Source organism: Vicugna pacos, chromosome 12 (genome assembly GCF_048564905.1).
Source record: "Vicugna pacos chromosome 12, VicPac4, whole genome shotgun sequence".
NCBI lineage: Eukaryota > Metazoa > Chordata > Mammalia > Artiodactyla > Camelidae > Vicugna > Vicugna pacos.
Genome location: NC_132998.1, coordinates 54793708 through 54813631, shown reverse-complemented (window position 1 = coordinate 54813631; position 19924 = coordinate 54793708). Strand labels below are relative to the sequence as shown.

Here is a 19924-nt window from a genome sequence, read left to right as displayed (position 1 = left end):
GATTTTGACAACAAAAATAACAGTTTCAATAAAAATACTAACAACAACAGCAGAAAATTCAGCATCTGTGGCCAAGTCCTGTCCTAAGCACTTTGAATATATTTGCTTACGAGGGAGAAGGAAGGAAAAGGGGAGAAATCAGAGGTAAAAGGTGAAGAAGGAGGAAGACTACTGCTCTGTAGCTTTTCATCCCTGAAAAACCTCATTTGCCCTTGGTCTTGCTCACATCCCTCCTCTACACACAAAGGGGAAAAATTAGCATGTGTTGGATGAGAAGCCAGGGGCTGGTCATGGTGCTGAGGACTCTTCACCACACCGTTACATTAGCTAATGTTCACAATAACGTATGTTAAAGAGAGAAACAGGACAAGACAGGTTAAATAACTTGCTCACTGCCAGCAAATAGTTCACAGATGGTACAATTTAATTCTTTCTGATTTTAGAGCACTGGCTTCTTCAAGTTAAGTGAAAAGAGTAAAAGCTATTCTCACCCCGATATCCAAAACCAGAGCTCACACCTGCGCCCTCTTAGGAGGTTGCTTCCATCTCCCAGAAGCTCTGGGGCTGCAGTGTCTTTTAACTGGGAATCTGGGTGAGTCAGAAGCCTCTGGCCTGGGGCACGGCACTCTGGCCTAAAGAGGCTTTGCTTTGAGAAAGGAGTTTTGAAGTTGACAATGAAAGTAATTTCCCTGCTCTGCCCAATAGAGCCAAAAGAGCAGATCATGAAAGTCTGCCAAGAAAAGCTTAAAAGAAAGAAAAATTAAAAGTGCTGCCACTTGTGTCATTTTTGTAAGATTCCCCATGTGAAAAAATGACATGAATGAACTTATTCACAAAACAGAGACAGACTCACAGACGTAGAAAACAAACTTATGGTTATCAGCGGGGAAAGGCAGGTGGAGGGATAAACGAGGAGTTCAGGATTTGCAGATACTAACTACTATATATAAAATAGATAAACAACTGTATAGCACAGGGAACTATATTCAATACCTTGTAATAGCCTATAATGAAAAAGAATATGAAAGGGAATATATAAATGTATGTAACTGAATCACTACGCTGTACACCAGAAATTAATACCACACTGTAAACTGACTATACTTCAATTAAAAATAAAAGTGTTGCCACAACCTACCTCCTCCAAAAAAGGGGACATAATTCAAGGCATAATAAATTATCTAAACTAAATAGTCCCAAAAGACCAATAAACCCTTTTTCCAGTTTTACTGGGATATTATTGACATATAACATATATCCACTTAAGGTGCACAGTGTGATAATTTGATTTGCTCATACATTGCGAAATGATTATCACAAAAAGGTTAGTTAACACTTCCATTCCCTCATATAACTACCATCTATTTGTATGTGTGATGAAAACAGTTAAGATCTATGCACTTAATTTTTAAGTATATTATCCAGTATTGTTCATTATAATCACCCTCCTGTATACTAGACCCCCCCCAGAAATTATGTATCTGATAGCTGTAAGTCTGTACCCTTTGACCAACACCTCCCCATTTCCCCTACCCGCCAGCCCATGGTAACCACCATTCTATTATTTATTTCCATGAGTTAGGCTCCTTTAAACCCCACATATAAATGAGATTATGGAGTATTTATCTTTCTCTGTCTTACTTCACTTAGTGTAATGCCCTCAAGGTCCATCCATGTTGTCATAATGGCAGGATTTTCTTCTTTTATATGGCTGCATGATATTCCATTTTAGCTATATGTATCACAACTTTTTATCCATTCATCCACTGATAGACACTTGTTTCCATGCCTTGTCTATTATAAATGATGCTGCAGTGAACTTGGGGATGTAGCCACCTCTTCAAGATAGTGGTTTCATTTTGGATATGCACCCAAAGTGAATCTTGCTGGATCATATGATCGTTCTATATTTACTTTTTGGAGGAACCTCCACAATGTTTTTTATACTGGCTGCACCAATTTCCATTCCCACCAACAGTGCACGAAAGTTTCCTTTTCTTTAAGTCTTTGTCAGCATGTGTTGTTTCTTCCTTTTTGATGTTAGCCATCCTAACAGATGTGACACTGTATCTCATTGTGGGTTTGACTTGCATTTCCCTGATGATTAGTGATGTTGAGCACCTTTTCATGTACCTGTTGGCCATCTGCACGTCTTCTTTGGAAAAATGTCTATTTTTAAATCAGATTGTTATTTTGCTATTGAGTCCTATAATTTCCTAATATAATTGATAAGGGTTTAATATCCAGTAGACTTTTTTTACAAGAGCCATAGCTTTTAAGGCTTCCTGTGTATGGATGTCTTTGTTGGGAGAGTAGCAACATGAGCTGCAGTTAGTCAAGTTCATGTTAGTATGAATAAATTTACTGTCCTTTCCCAAGAGACCTCATTGGTGATGGAAGAGAACAAAGACATCCAGGCCCTGGTGCTCAAGGCAGGAAGGAAAAGGGACCACTGCATTCATTTCCCATTACTTGTCGGTTTCTATCACTGCAGAACTAATTATGACAAACTTAGAGACAGCACATTTATTATCTCGTAGTGTGTGCATCAGGAGTTCCAGCACGCACTTCAGTTCTCTGTTCAGTGGTCACAAGACTGTGGTCAAGTTGTCCGCCCGAGCTGGGTTCTCATCTGAGACTTGAGGTTCTCATCCAAGCTCACTCAGGTTGTTGGCAGCACTCAGCTCCTTGTAGTTGTAGGATCCACAGTGGCTTGCTTCTTCAAAGCCAGGAAGAGAGAGAGAGAGCAAGAGTCTAGAGCAAGCTGACCAGCAAGATGAGCCTTATGTAATGTGATCACAGGATGTCCTATCACATTTGACGTATCTATTGGTTAGAAGCAAGCATCAGGGGCTGTCTACACTGAAGGGGAAAGACTCATCCAAGGGTGTAAATACCCAGAGTCGAGGACTACAGGGACCACCCTCGAGTCTGTCTGCCACAAGCCCTGGGGGTGCAGAACAGAGTAGTGATGAGATGCTGATGAGAACTCCCTGCTCTCTTAACTTTCTCTCTCTCTATCACGGGCCTATCACTCATTCTTTTCTTACCTTGCCCTCCCACCCACCTCGGAGACCATGAAGCAGCTCCTGAGCACATCTCCCAGGGTCCCACATGCCTGGAAAACACACCAGAAGTCTTTGCTTCTCAGGGCTCTCCTGGCAGATCCAGGAGCGGGAGGAAGGCCTCCAAGTGTTCTGTGTGCATCAGCGGATACATGCCTAAGGCCCCTGCACTAGGGCCTACTGTGGGAATGGAGAGAAGGGGTTAGCAGGTGATGAGAACCGACATGACTGTGTTTCAGCCTCTTCCCCTGTCTAATCTCTTATTGACTGAGAAACATCACAAGGAGGTGCCTGGGAGGAATTAGCACTAATCCCTTTCCAACCCTGCAGTGCCTTCACTCACCAGCCCTCTCCTCTGCCTGGATGCTCCCCTGGGAATATGTCAATCACAGAGGATCCTGGGTAACCAATTAAGATGCTAAGTAACACGCCACCTTCAGAAACTCATTAGCCCTGGTCCCACCAGCACATTTTTGAGTTCATCACAATCAAGGTGAGATCTGGAGCATCACAAATGAATTATAAGAGGAAGACGGAAGTGGGGGAGGACAGGCATGGGGCAGGGTTTCACTTAAAAAGGAAAGGAGAGGAGAAGAGATAAAAGGGAAGAAAAACAAAGGAGAGAGAGGAGGAAAGGAAAAGGAACTAATTTTTCTTTTAAAACTTAATTCTGCTGCTATAAGCTGGTCCAGACAAGGCCCCCAAGAACTTACGTGTAGTATGCAGGTAGGCCTGCTAAAAGGCGAGATTCACAGTAGTGAAAATGTAGCAACAACCAATGGTCCAAGATCAGGGTCCTGCCAGTTAGAAAGAAGTCTGGTCCTTGTCTCTTGGGTCCCTATTTCCCAGCACACAGCTTGATACAGAGGAGATAGTCTGGACATGTTTGTTAAACGAACTAGTCTTCTCTTTCCTACTCCAATGTTTAATCACGTCATCCCTCTCCAAGGTTCTGGTCACCCTATTTTCACTCACTTATCTGTCAGTTAATCCATTTATCAGATATTTATTGAGTGCTGTCCAATCTATGCCAGACACTGTGATAATAAATAATGATACAACGGTGATTCAGATGGCATGGTCACTTTCCCCGCACACCCCTGTTATCGGGCAGATATTCATAAAAGCTAGAAGGTGTTATAAGTGATAAGTATTAGGTTAGGACCCATTGGAGAGGCAGACATAGCCCATAACCCCCCTTTATGGGATATAGAGAATAGTCTGGAGCTAGGTACGCCTAAGTTCAGACTTAACAAGTGAAACCAGGCAAGGGGTCTTGGGACAAGGATATTCCATTCAGAGAGAAGAGCGTGTTCCAAGCCCTGAAGTCAAAGTAACACATCAGAGGGGATCAGCGTGGTTCAGAAATGGTAAGAAGAGGGACCAGGTACAGATTATCAAATATAAGAAGTACAGGAGTGTCTGAGATACACACCTGGAGGAATAAACAGGGTCAGACTGTATTTTGTATTTTGTTCCGAGAGCAACAGAGACCTCCTGGAGGGTTTTAGGCAGGAAACATGGCATAATCCAATTTGTATTTTAAAAGCTTTACCCCCAGCATAGAGAACAGACTCAAGGAGGTAAAAGTAAAGGTAGCAGAAGTAGTTAGGAGGGAGACCGAGACAACAGTCCAGGTAAGAGAGAAAGATAACTTGAATGTGGGTAGTAGCAGAGGTGATGGGGAAACATGAAGAGGTTTTGGGAAAAGAACAACACTGACAGAACGTAATGGTCAATTGTGCATAAGGGAATTGTCCGGTTCCTCCTGGTACCTCTCCTGTCCAACTGGGTAGTTGGCAGTGTCATTTACTGGTGGAGTAGGAAGGAGTTTAGGGGGAGACAGGGGCATTCATTTATCCATGGGACATCCAAGCAGAGATGTCCAATAGATTTCAAGAGAGAAGTCTAGGCTACAGGCATCGGCATATGGGTAGGAGCCAAGGTCATGGAAATAGATGAGCTTATTCAAGGGAGACGTGGGTCCTGCAGCCATGCCTCACCCTACTCATTCCCCCTTCCCCGGTCAGAGCCTTGACTCCCCACCCACACCAGAGGTTTGAACGTGGCTGAACTCCACTGAAACGGACTTTATAGCAGCTTGGGACGGGGGAGGGGGAGTGTGTGTGAGGGCGGGGGAGAAAGCTTCCTTAGCATTAGGTTTGGACAACAGAAAAGCTTTCTGCTGTTCTCACTGTGATTCCTAGAGCCAGAAATATGTATTTGGAAAGCTGGCTATTTTTATACTGCCTGTATTTGCTGCAATTATTTCCTTTCAGTTTCCCTTAGTGTTTGGTAAAACTCTCTCTGAAAATACCAGCCTGTCTCAGTTGTGTTAAAGGGACAGAGGAAAAGCGAGTTTTGTCAAGCTTGGGTTGGACTACTGAAAGGGTAGCTGTGGCCCTCGGGGGCTGGGCGTGGTGTCAAAGGAGGAACCAGCCAGGAAGAGACCCAGGTGGAAGGTAAGACCCCGGGCAATGGGATTGGGAGCCGCTTGCACACCGGACCCCTCTTACTTGAAAGTGGACTTCCAGCCGGATTCTATGCTCTCCCTTGTTCTGTGAGATGCAGTAGCAGACTGTGAAAAGCAAAAGGAGATTGGAGTCAGACTTTGATCCCCAACCTTGCCATCGGACAAACCGAGAGACCTGGGCCAAGTGACTTAACTATTCTGAGCTTCTGTTTTCTCACAGGTAAAATGGAAATAATAATAACCAGCCTCGCAGTATTGATAGAAAATGTCTGCGAAACCCAAGGCACAGAGTAGGGACTTGATACACGATGTCTACTGTCATTATTATTCCTGTGAGTGGCCATGAGGAGTGAAGAACAGCTGAGGACTAGAATTCAGAAATCAAGGATGAGCCTAAAGGTGTTCAATCAAAGGCAAAATTGGGTCAACATTGGGGTCAAAGCCAGGCAGTAGATTCAAACCCCACAACTGGGCTGAAGGTAGCCTGCAGGAATTAGAAGCACAGAACAGAAAGGAGATAAGAGGCTCCAGCCTTCAGAAGATGCCAACTTGAGACCAAGCCATGCCCCAGGTTTTGCATTCTTGTAATTTTCCTTCCAGAACAGAGGCCTACCTATCAGCTCAGTTCGCCTGTGATTGGAGGTCAACCCAGTGGCCAGAGGGAGCAGGTGCCTGGAATACACTGGGGATTCTGATGTTCCTTCTGGGATGTTGAAGTTATTGACCTGTTCACACTGCGCCCCCACTGCTTGCCAGTGACGCTGGGTGCCACCCATGTGCTCTCTCTACCTTCTCCATCTGTTCTTTCCCTCATCTCTAAGAAGTCAAGCAGGACGAGACCTCAGATGCGTCCCCATCTGGGCACCTTTCAAAGATTGCATGAGTGACGGCAGAGAGCAACTTGTGGCCTCCAGCCCATTTCCTCCCCCTTTGCCAGTTGTCTCTGTTCCTCTTCCCACCTCCCACGGGAGGAAGTGGATGGATTATAGATGGATATAGGAATTATAGCTGCAGAGATGACAAGATAGCTAAGAAGTGGGTATGTCTGCATGATTCTCTCCCTTTTTTGGTAGACATTTATGATGCCAGAGATGAAAGGGCTCACGAAATCACAAAACCTAGGGGTTGCAAGTTCAAATGCAGAACCTCAATCCTGTGCTCCTTTGTCCCTGGGAGACAAGGTACCCAGGGACACAGGCCAGAGTGGTACAGTCTCCGAGGTGTATGCCAATCAGCACATGGCATTCTCCTGTGGGCACAGGACAAGAGTTGTCACAAGAGAATGAACTTCAGTAGCTGATAGATAAAAAGTCACGTCCCTGCTCCTGGATGCGAGTGAGGGACCAGGGAGCCCTGGGAGCTGTCCGCATGTATATTATTGACAGAGAAGTCAGCCTGGGATCAAAGCCAAACTAGAAAGAAGTAGAATCAAGACACCTGGGAGGCATGCAGCTGCAGCCCCAGACCCAAGGTGAAACCCGAAGTGAAACAAACCCTGAATCCCGCTCTCCTTCAGGTTTCCTGGATCAGGGCCAGCTAGGCACCTTAGTAGACTTTCCATTGCTTGACCTGCCACAGCCCCCTCGTGATTTCCTACTTAAGAGATTCTGCCTGTTCGAATCTCACTTTGGATCAACATGGGCCCCAAACAAGGAAGCCCACACTACCACCCTCTTCTCTGCACTCCATCTGGAGTGTTGATAATGCTTCGACCTTTGGAAAATTACTTAACCTCTGCATCTTAGGTTCTTTATCAGTAAAATGGGATAATAATAGACCTGCCTCCGAGAATGTGCTTAGGCCAACACATGAATGCTCACGGCACTTTGGTACCTGTTACTGCAAAGACAGTAGTGGTAGCACTGAGAGGAGTCATATCAGGATTGGTAGCAGTATTGGTGACTCGAATTCTGGGCAAATTGTTCATTCTCTTTCTTGCTCTGTGGCTCAGGGTAAGTCATTGGGGATAAGATCAGTTAACTTTGTATCCAGTATCTCCTAAGTCTGAGGAAGGGCCTGGGTCTAAGAGGGACCATACAGAGGAGTCACCTGACTGATGAGGTGTCAGTCAAGCGGAGCGTGCTGGTATGCGGGTGACAAGGGGTGACAGTCAGACTGAGGTGTCTTATCAGAGGAACCACGAGAGGAAACAGCTAAAGAGTCAAGTTCAAAGCAAAGCCCTTACTGCTCATGGTTAGCCAATCCTGGCAAATGCAAGTCAACCAAGTCCTAAGGTGTAGAACCAGGTCAAGATTCAGGCACAAATTAGAACAGCTCACAGTGAAAAAAATGTGACAATGAATATATATATTTATGTTCATGTGTAACTGAAAAATTGTGCTCTACATTGGAATTTGACACAACATTGCAAAATGACTATAACTCAATAAAAAATATTAAAAAAAAAAAAGAAAACAGAACTGGGGTAGGACAGGAGGAAAGAAAGGTTCTGGGGGATGGCTATCTGGCCATGTGATCTTTGGTAAACTGATTGCTTCCTCTAGACACTGTCACCAAGGGAGTTGGCATGTTCTCAGCTCCACCTCAATCGTTGTTGGTTGTGAGGGTCACAGGGATGGGGATGGAGAGAGCTAGATTAAAGGGTCAGGGTCAGGGTGGACAACAGCTACTGAGGATTCAGTGGCAGTTTCTGCAAAGCACCCATGGGTTATATAATTCTGTGAACCCTGAAAAAAGAGGGGCAATCATTCCTGTTATTTATTTTGTGCAATTGTCAACCTCCAATGTGATCCTGAATTCTTCAGATGGCAAAGAGGTCACCAGTCTGCCTGGTATCTCCCTGATCAGCCCCTCCTTCCTGCCACCAAGTCACTCCAGGTAGACAGAACAATTCTCCAGGGAAACCAGGAGATCTCACTTCCCTCCTTCATAATACAATTAGTATTATGATAATCCACTTGTCACATCTCACTTCCCCCTTCCTGCTGGAAGCGACGAGGGCCCCTCTCACTACACGGCTGCCAGGCTTGCTCCAGCCCAACCTGTTGCAGAATTAACTTGTCATGTCCACCTCACCGTGGGGACCCGCGGGGAGTCAGAGCCTCAAGCAGCTGAAACACCCGAGGGAAAGAGGACCGGCTGCCTGCATCATTCCCCATCTGCAGCACCACGGCCAGCTCATTAACGAGTGCAACAGAAAGTGCCGTGCATGGAGAGTGCACAAGGAGGACGGGGACCTGCTTTTGAACTTAGAGCCAGGAGGACACGAGTTTTCGTAGGACATTTTACACCTTCCAAAACACTTCCTCACATTCTCTCATGTGAAGCAGGCCATGGGGAGGTGATTATTTCTCTTTGCACAGAGTTAGCTGCCATGCCACAGGGGGAGAAAAAAAAAATCCCGAACTCTGAGTCAGGAGCACTCGTCTAAGTAATGTCTCTGCTACTACCCAATTTGTGAATCTCTGCCGTCCCTTAACATTTTCAGTCTTCTCAGCTCCAAAACTTAGGCAATAAAACCAATGTTAAGAGGACTTGATCAGATGAACATAATTTAAAAATGCTTTCTAAATTCTAAAGTGCTGTAAATGTTGATCCATTATAATGATTCTATTATGAAACTGTGGCTCAAGCTGAAGTGATGATGTGTCAGCGAAGGGAGGGAGGGCAGCCGGTACCCTGGAGCCAAACTCCCCAAGTTCCAGTCTCTACTCCTCCTCTTCCTCACTCTGTGGCCTGGGGTAAGTTACTTAACTTCCTTGCGGATGCATTATTGCATCTGTAAAGCGGAAAAGAACAAAAGCAACTTTGAGCTTTATTTTGAGGATTAAGTAAGACAGCGCAGGCAAAGCACACAACACAAGAGGCTAGAATATCATAAAGTTTGATAAATAGGTGGTACCATAGTCATCATCATTATTCACTCCTAGTTACTAAACTACGGGATCAGAATCCAGAATCCGTGATTCCCAGTCCAGTGCTGCAGAAGTCTCCCATCGATCTGACGCCTGTAATCACCCCGATCTTGGATCGGGGAGCACTGGCAACTGTAGTCTACCTTTCTGTTACTATAGATAAGAGAACTGGGGTTCAGAGAGGGAACTGAATTGCCCAAGGACATAGGAGGTAGGGATAGAGCTCAGACTTCAATCCAAGCTCCTGAGCTCTCAGTCCAGTGCGCCTCCCACCCTCCTGCTGAGCCAGAAGCCCTCAGACCTTAAGACAACAGAAACTGTGAAGGACCATCTATCTATGTCTCGTCGCGTCACTCATGTTGGGAGGCGGTCACAGTGCAGACGAGGAGACAATATTGCTACTCCAAGGCCCTCACTCATCTCAGGTCTCCTTGGAAACTTCATGCTGAACACCAATTTTGAAGTGAAAATCTAAAGATTCCAAACTGAAAGGAGAAACTGCCTTCAGAGAAAGAAAAGTGAGAAAGGTAACTTATCAACAGATACCAGCCATGCCAGAAAACAAAAGAATGGCCTCTCTAAAGCTCTGAGGAAAAAAAAAAAAAAAAACAATTGCCAGTCTGGACTTATACACCGAGAAATTTTCTTTCAAAACTGCAGGTAAAATAAAAACATTTCCAGACAAACACAAACTGAGAGAATTTGTGGCCAGCCTCGTACTACAAGAAATGAAGCTTTTTTGGAGTGAAGGAAAATTATTCAGATGGATACATGAAAGTTCCATAAGGAACAGACAACATTGGAGAAGCTAAGTTTATGGGTCACTAATAACTATGTGGATGGTTCAAAAGAACAATAGTAACACTGTCTCATGAAAAGTACAACCTGCACTGAGGGAAATATATGGTAATAATAGCAAAACATAAAAAAGAGGTAAGTGGAATTAAGCTACAGTAAAGATGTAGCAGTGTCTGGATGTGATAAAAGTATTAACTGTAGGTACGCTATAATAAGTTTAAAAAGCGTTTTGTAATTTCTGGGATAACCACAAAAATGATGCTGAAAGACAGAAAAAAAAGTTAGAAGAAGTAAAATGGACTAGTGAAAATCCATAATAAATACCCAAAAAGTAATAAACCAGGAGTAACAAAGCAAAGAACAGAACGGACACATAAAAAACACTAACACGGTAAATTTGATAGTCTTAACCTCAATTTTACCAGTAACTACATTATGTTAAAATAAATGCTCCAATTAAAAGATTTCCAGACTAGAGTAAGAAAAAACGAGACCTGCCTATGTGCTGATTACAAGAAATACATTTTAAATACAAAGGACAAGTTAAAAGGGAAAGGATGGGAAATATGTATCATATAATATATAAACACTATGCAAAAGAAAGCAGGTGTGGCTAAATTAATACGAGAGAAAAGTAACAGTAAGGAAAGAGTTAGATGAATGAAAAAAAGGAACCTATAATATAATAATAAAAGCCAATTCATTTGGAACATATAGCTATTCTCAAGTTGAAAGTACTTAATAATATACCTTTTATATATAGACTTGTTTTTATTGAGGTATAGTCAGTTTACAATGCTGTGTCAATTTCTGGTGTACAGCATAGTGCTTCACTCATACATGAATATACATATATTCATTTTCATATTCTTTTTCATCTTATAGTAAGCTACTATAAGATATTGAATGTATTTCCCTGTGCTATACAGTATAAACTTGTTTATCTATTTTGTACATACCAGTCAGTATCTAAACTTTAAGGAGACAGAGCCAATGGGAGATACAGAAAAAACTACAATAAGGGTTGGAAATTTTAACACACATATCTGAGTAAAACATAGCACAATCAGAAAAAAATAGTGAGGCTCCAGAAGATTGGAACAACATGACCAAATCTGACCAATCTGATCACATGGGATACTTCCAAAAGTGCAGAATACACATCTGTTGCAAGTGAATATGAAACATTTATAAAAACAGACTATAGCCTAGGCTACAAATCAAAAATTCCAGGGAAGGAAATAATTTAATGTGGATATTCTGACGACTATGGAGTTAAATTAAAACTCAGTAACAGAAAGATAACTAGAAAATTTCCAAATGATTGAAACGTAGGTAACACATCTCTAAATAACACATGTGCAAAATTAAACTCAAAATGGAATTTAGAACATATTTTTATCTGAATACTAAGTATCTCAAATACTAAACATCTAAATTTGTGAAATACGAAGCTAAAGCAGGACCTGGAGGGAAAGTACATATTTATGTGCATATATTAGAAAAAGAAGAAAAGTGGAAAAAATCACTTATCTAAGCTTCTAGTTCAATAAACTTGACCCAAAAACCCCCACTAAATTAATCCCAAATAATGTTTAAGGAAACAAAAAGAGAAACAGAAAATATTACAAGAGAATGTAGAGAAAAAATAGAAATTAATAAGATCTTTCCAAGATCAATAGACAAGTAAAACAGTAGTGAGACAAGGAAGTTAAACAAAGAAATTACAAGTATCAGGAAAAAAAAGTTATATTAATACAGAATTTGCTGACATTTAAAGGATAAGAGAATACTATGAGCAATTTTATGTCAATATATTAATTAAATAGATAAAATGGACAAATTCCTTGAAAACCATGATTTACCAAAAATTTTCCTAGAAGAAATTGAAATTGTGAACAGCCCTACAACTACATGACTTTGCTGGCAGATCCTATCAGACAGTTGAGGAATAAATAATACAAATCTTTTAAAAACTCTTACAGAGAACAGCAAAACAGAGAATACTTGCTAACTTCTTTTATAGTTCAGTGTAAGCTTGTCTTAAAACTTTACAAGAACATTGTAAGAAACAAAAATAGAAGTCAATACCCTTCCTGAACAGAGAAGCAACAAGCCAAATAAAAATATTAGCAAAAATTTAATTCAGTGGCTATTTTGATTTATTCTAGTAATGCATTGAAGAAATAAATATCACATGAAACATTATAAAAATTGATGTCAACTTCTCTTGTAAATATAGAAGTAAAATCATAAAGAGCAACAATAAAAATAATAATTACAATTTAAAAATAATTATAGAAGAAGATGGAAGAGGAAAAAGAGGAGGTAGAAAAGAAAATTTCATAGTAGGATTTATTCCAGGAAAAGTTGATTTTATATTCAAAAATCAGTCATATAATTCATCATAAACAGAAGAAAGACAAAAAATATATGATTATCTCAAATGAGAAAGAAAAAGCATTTGATAAAATTAAACACCCATTTGTGACTTTAAAAGAAGGAAAAATTCAGTAACTAGAAATTGAAAAAAAAAGTTTTTAAATCTGATAAAGGGATATTGTCAAAAAATACCTATTTCTGACATACTCAGTGGTGGAATGTGACACTAGGAACAAGACAAAGATTTCCACTATCATTACTTTAACTGAATTGTATCAGAAGTCTTAGCCACAGCAATAAGGCAAGAAAACAGAAATAAAAGACATAGAGTTTGGAAAGGAAGAAGTAAAACTATCTTCATTCACAGAAAATTATTCACAAAATTGTCTAAGTAGAAAAACCAAAACATCCTTTAAGGAAATTATTAGAATTAACAAGTGCATTTAATAAAGTTAATGAATATTTGATCAGTATATAAAAATTAAGTGCATATTTATATTCCACAGCAAACAATTTACAAATGAATGAAATGAAAAATTTAAACTTAAAAACAAAAACATTTACAATAGCATCAGACATATCAAGTCCTAAGGTGAAACAGTTCCATACTGACCACTACAAAACATTGCTGAGAGAAATTACAGTATTTAGATAAATACATAGTGCATATTTATAATTTAGAAGACTTATTACAGTAAAGGGGTCAACTTCCTTCAGGTTGATTTATAGATAATGCAATCCCCAACCAAATGCCAGAAGGTTTGTGTGTTTGTATATGTACATTGATAAGCCACTTCTAAAATTTGTAAGTAGAAAAAAAATTACAGTATGCAAAAAAAATCTTGAAGGATTTGAAGGACTCCAATTGTCACATTTCTATGCTTACTGTTAAGCTACAATAATTATGAATGTGTGGTCTTGGTTCAGTGATAGATAAATGTAACAATGGCAGCTCACAGAAATTCAGAAATAAATCCTCACCTGCACTGCACTTAATTTATGTCACTGGTCTCAGTGCAACTCAATAGGGGAAAATGGTCTTTTTAATACATGATTGAAGCAGCTGTGTATTTATATTTTAAAAAAGATCTTGACTCATATTTCACCTCAAAAATTTATTTGAGGTGGATCACATTTCTAAGTATAAAAGGCAGAAATATTAAGTTTCTGGACAAATACATAGAAGAATATTTTGTGACCAGTGGAATGTAAAATTTTCTTAACAGGACAAACAGTAATTTTCTAACTAATTTTCACAAATGAAGAAACAGATAATATGTACTTCACTAAAATTAACAACTACTATTTATCAGAAGAAATGATCAAGGAAGTAAATCGGCAAGCCATAGACTAGAGGAAATTCTCAATACACATATCTGACAACGACTCACATCCAGAAAATATAGTTTAAAAAAAACTTCAAATAACCACATTTAAAAGTAGGCTAAAAACTTCAATAGGCAATTCGCAAATGAGAACACCCAAATAGCCAATAACCCATGTAAAGTTGTTCAGTATTGTGAACATGCAAATTAAAATCACAATGAGACACTAGCTCACACTCACCAGAATAACTAACACTCAGAAGACAAGAAAATGTAGCTTCTGGGTCATAAGTGACCAAGAAATTCTACTCTTATTATGTATGTATACAAGAGAAATGAGTGTGTAAGTCCATCAAAGACAAGTACAGAATTTTTATATCAATTTAGTCATAATAGCCAAATCCTAGAACTGATCAAAATGTCCAACAACAGAAAAAAATGATGAAATTTAGTATGATGGGTATGAAATACTACACAGTAATAAATAAGAACAAACCACTCAAACCGAGAGCGACATGGATTAATCTCAAAGGTCTTAGGTTGAATGAAAGAGGCCAGTAGTTTCCACCTTCTGACTAGACCCTCATGCATCCAAGTACACACGGTATGATCTCATTCACAGATATTCCTGAACAGACCAAAGTAATCTATGGTGATTAAAGTCAGAACAGAAGCTACCTCTGGGGTGGTAATATTGACCGGGACCTTTAAGGGTAGGAAAGAATCTTCTGATGTGTTGGGGGTTTTCTGTATTTTGGCCAGCATGGCGGCTACAGTCATATACATATATAGGCATTCATTGAGTTCTTCACTGTATGTAAGTTAATTTCAATAAAAAAGAGAAAGAAGTATTGAATTGCCCTTTCAAGTCCATTTTCCTGTTCCATTATCTTTCTCTTGTCAAATTGTAAGCACATCTGTATTTTATAGATACTAAATTTTGATCTATGAATGGTATTAATTTTTTTCAGGTCTATTATTTATTGATTCTGCCCATTGATTTTGTTTATGGAATCTTTTATCATGCAGAGTAAAATTTTTATGTAGACAAATACTCTTCTTTTAAAGCTTCTGAGTCTGTAACTATGGTTAGCAAGTTCTCAAGGTCCCAGACTGGACATGTATTTCCCTGGACATTCTGTAGAATTTTCCTTCTTTTATATGTATATATTTAAATCTTTAATCTATATAGAATTTTTTGTGCATACTGTGTTCTATGGATTGAATTGTGTCCCCTCAAAATTCGTATGTTGAAGCCTTAACCTCCAATGTGACTGTATTTGATTAACGGGCCTATAAGAAGGTAATTAAGGTTAAATGAGGTCATTAGTGTGGGAGTGTGACACTGTAGGATTAGTACCCTTGTAAGAAGAAACATGACTCTTGGGCACATATCTGGAGAAAACTATAATTCGAAAATACACATGGACGCCAATGTTCACAGCAGCACTATTTATAATAGCCAAGATACGGAAACAACCTAAATGTCCATTGACAGATGACTGGATAAAGAAGTTGTGGCATATATATGATACATATGTTTATAACAAATACAAAAAAGAATAAAATAGTGCCATTTTCAGCAACATAGATGAACCTGGAGATCATCATTCTAAGTGAAGTAAACCAGGAAGAGAAAGAAAAATACCTTATAATATCACTTGTATATGGAGTATTTTAAAAAGACACAAATGAACTTATTTACAAAACAGAAACAGACTCACAGACATAGAAAATAAACTTATGATTATCAGAGGGGGAAAGAGGGTGGGAAGGGATAAATTGGGAGTTCAAGATTTTCAGATACTAACACACACATATAAAATAGAGAAACATTAAGTTCATACTTTACAGCACAGGGAAGTATGTTCAGTATCTTGTAGTAACTTAGGGTGAAAAAGAATATGAAGAAGAATATATGTATGTTCTTGTATAACTGAAACATTTCGCTGTACACCAGAAATTGACACAACATTGTAAACTGACTATACTTCAATTTTTAAAAAGGTTGAAACTAAAGAAAAAAGAAGAAGAAGAAAAGACATGAGAGAGAATTCCCACCAGAAACCACACCTTTCCAGGACCATCATATTGAGTAGCTTAGCCTCTAGAACTGTGAGAAAATAAATTTCTGTTGTTTAAGCCCCCAGTCTATGGTGCTTTGTCAGAAGAGACTAAAGATAACCTCTTATGGAAATCCATTTTTATTTTCTTCCAGATACGTAATCAAACCCAAAAGATTTTAAGTAATCTTTCTTTACCCCACTGATTGAACTTCTCCAATATTTGGGGATGATGTTCGGATTCTCCATTCTAGTACATGGATAAGTTTGCCATCTCTACACAAATTCACACCATGTGAAAGAATAAATACCCAGGAATAGCCATTTAAAAGAGAACACTGAGTATCAGGCTATACTATAAGGCTCCTGAAATCAAATTAATAATAGTATTGCCAACGGGGATAAACTAAGAAGAGTACTTTCACATGTTGCTGGTGGAAATGTGAAGGCCACAGCGTTTGTAGAAAACAATTTGCCCAACAGCTATTAAAATACATATTCCCTTCAATGAGCCATTTCAGTTCAGGGTATGTACATATAGAAATAAAAGCATAAGTACATAAGGGCATGAATCCTAGGGCGTTTACTTCAGTGTTGTTCTAAGTGGCAATGAACTGGAAATAAAGTGAGTATGATTAATAGATCAATGGCTGGGTAAACTATGGAGCATTTACATAGAATATTGGATAGTCCATAACAGAAAATTACTTAGAGCTATTTGAGGACTTGGAAAATTTCCCAAAAGGAGTTGTTGAGTGAGAAAAGTAAGATTCATGAAAGACTGCATACTCTGACCCCATCTGTGTAAGTAAAATACCAACAAACTTCTGCTATGTATGTGTATGTCCCTATCTACATACAATCACATCAATACTAAGAGAAATATGGACCAATTCAGCATAGGTTGTTAATATAAGCATACAGTGAGAGCAAAGGGGAGAGAAGGGTTAAGTATGTGGGGAGAAAAGGACCACACTAAGAAAAAGAAGGTTTATGAGTACATTTATACATTTCTGTAAATTGTGTGCATGTGCGTGTGTGTGACTGTGTAGTGGAACACGTACAAAATCCTTTAAAGCATTTTCACATGAAAGAAAAAATATTGAAAATTAATAAACTGAGTTTAAGCGCAAGAAGTTACAGTTAAACACCTGAGAAACAGAGGATGGAACAGTAGGGGAGATACCACAAATTAAAGCAATAGAATAAAAAGAGCTAGAAAAGTGACCAATAAAATTAAAACCTATTCATTTTAAAAGACTAATAAATTCAACAGACGTCTGGCAAGATTAATCAAGGAAAACAGAAGAAGGAGTACACACAGTAGCACGTAGAAATAGAGAGATGTCTGCCAAATGATACAACAGCTTGTCCTCAGAATCTAGGTTTGGAAGAGGAGTCGAACTTCACTTAGGCCAACAATTGAAACAGTGATGAAATTCGCATCCACCTTAAGAGTATCTATAATCATACATTTAGCTACTCCCACACTACAGTGGGTTTACAATGGGAAGATGTGGATCAAAGTAAACATCTTCAACAGTGAGACAGTGAGAAACCAAATCAATTTCCAAATATTTATTGAAGGTTAACTCTGTGCCAAGCCTTGTGCTATAAAAGCTTTTATTGCTTTCTCCTCTAATCTTCAGAGCAATCTTGTAAGGTAAGAACTATTATTATTAATTCACTCATTTTTTTTCAGATGAGGAAACTTCAACATAAAGACTTAAATAATTTGTCCAGAGTCAAATAGTTTGTAAGTGATACGAGCTGGAATCATCCCAGGTATTCTGAACCTCAGTTTCCCACTTGTGGAAGGTGGCTGGTGGTCTCTATCTCAGAAAGGAGGACGTCAGAACAAGGAGATCAGGAGATTGCATTCAAAAACTACAAAAGGTGGATAGATATTACTTATAACATAGTAACTAAGAGCCCCCAGTCTTCAGACAGACACATCAGTGTTCAAGTCTCTACAACTGAGAAACTGTCTTGAGAAAGGGACTCTCTAAGCCTCAGTTTACCGTTGCCAGACTGAGAAAGTGAAGACAAGTGAAGTTGCATTAAATTTGACTTCAGATAAACAATGAATAATTTTTAGCCTATCTATGTCCTACACAATGCTGGGAAAATAATTAAACTGAAAAAAAGTACTGCCCACTTGAAATTCAAATTTAACTGGGCAGCCTACATTTTATCTAGCAACCCTGCCTGAGGTTTCTTATCTGAAAAGATGGATAAGGTAAAGGTGACTGACTGCCCAGCACGTTAGTGTCACTGAGTGTGTTAGTATCTCCAAATAGTCATCCTATTCATCTCCCTTACTAATAGAAGCCTCAATTGTAGCTGAGCATATGGCTACCCAAGTAAATGGCTACATTTCCTAACCATCCTTGTAGACCGTTGTGACTTAGTTCTGTCCGATGAACGTGACAGAAGAGGAGAGGGTGAGATTCTCAGGAACTTGCCTTGAAAGTAAAAGGATTATGTCCATCCTTGACCTCCTTTTCCTTCATCCTGTTTCACAAAACATGAACGTCATGGCTGGAATTCAAACAGCACCTAGACCATGAGGATTAGCCATGAGGCTTGTGTCTGTCCTAGGGTTTGCAGTCATAAGAGTTGGAAAGATTGGGGAGTAATGACCATTAACAGTGGTCCTTAACTTGGTTGCATATTAGAATCACCTGGGCAGCGTTTAAAATTCCCAATGTCCTGAATGATTAAATTAGAACCTCTGTGGGCATCTGTATTTCTAAACGCTCCCTAGGTTACGTTATATGGCCAGAGTTGAGAATAGCTGTCCTAAATTCTCTTCTGTGTTTCCCAAACAATGTCCAATGGATAACAAGATTCACTATGCCCTTCCATGTCCATCCAATGGAAATTATAACTCAGTAAGTTTTTGTTTTCACCAAGCACTCCAGAAGATGCTTATCTTCAGTCAGTTTTGGAAAACACTGTCTGGGTCAGTGTGTCTGGGTCTGTGCATCTAAAATTAAAATGTTTATCAGAATCACTCGGAGAGATTTTTTTAACAACATTATTGAGGTATATTTTACATGCCATAAAATTCACCCATTTCACATGCACAATTCAATGATTTTTAGTAACTTTTCTGAACGGCACCATCAATCAGTTTTAAAGCATTTTCATTCCCCAAATAAGATCCCTCATGCCCACTGACAGTTAATTCCCACTCCCACCCCCAGCCCTAGACATTTTCTGTCTCTAAAAATTTGCCTTTTCTGGACGTTGCCTATAAATAGAATCATATAATATGTGGTCTCTTCTGTCTGGCTTCTCTCACTTGGCATTGTGTTTTTGAACTTTCACTTTGTCACGTTTTCATGATATAGCATTTGCCAGAACTTCATTCTTTTTTGGCTGAGTGATATTTGGAATGTTTGTTAAAACCCAGACCTACCTAGTAGTGGGATCCACCTCCTAGAAATTCTTATCCAGAATAATCTGCATTTCTAACATGCTCTCAGGTGCTACTGATGCTGCTGGTCCACACATCACACTTGAGGAGAGCATTGGTCCAGGAAATGCCAAACCATAATCACCTTCACTAACACATCTGTCTACTAAATACCGTCCCCCACCCCCATCGTTACGAACGTGCCCTGAGCATATGGGATCTTCCTGAGGAAGCTTACTGCTGGAAGTTGCTTTTATTTTTACTTTGTCATCTACTGGCAAAGGTGTCACTGCAACAGAGTTCCCTGCCAAAATCTCGGAAGACATTTAGAAAAACAGAGAAATCAGATCATGGACACGTGGAAGCATTACATATGTCCAATAACTGGGAACAAAATATTTTAGCTTCACTGATAATTTAAAGGATAAAAATTAAAATCATATTACCCCATCAAATTCTCAGTAATGTATTTAAATATCAAGTCCTCCATGTTGATGAGGGTGCGGTGAAATGAGTGCTCCC

General features: G+C 39.5%; 1 long non-coding RNA gene across 9 annotated transcripts in view; it reads right to left on the bottom strand.

Moving 5' to 3' along the window:
* Positions 1-19924, bottom strand: part of LOC140700259 (uncharacterized) — a 432091-nt gene that overhangs the window by 230011 nt on the left and 182156 nt on the right. For all 9 annotated transcript variants that reach the window (XR_012078630.1, XR_012078629.1, XR_012078637.1 and 6 more), the window contains exon 3: positions 5582-5643. This is a non-coding gene — a long non-coding RNA (uncharacterized lncRNA). The remainder of the gene's footprint in view (positions 1-5581; positions 5644-19924) is intronic.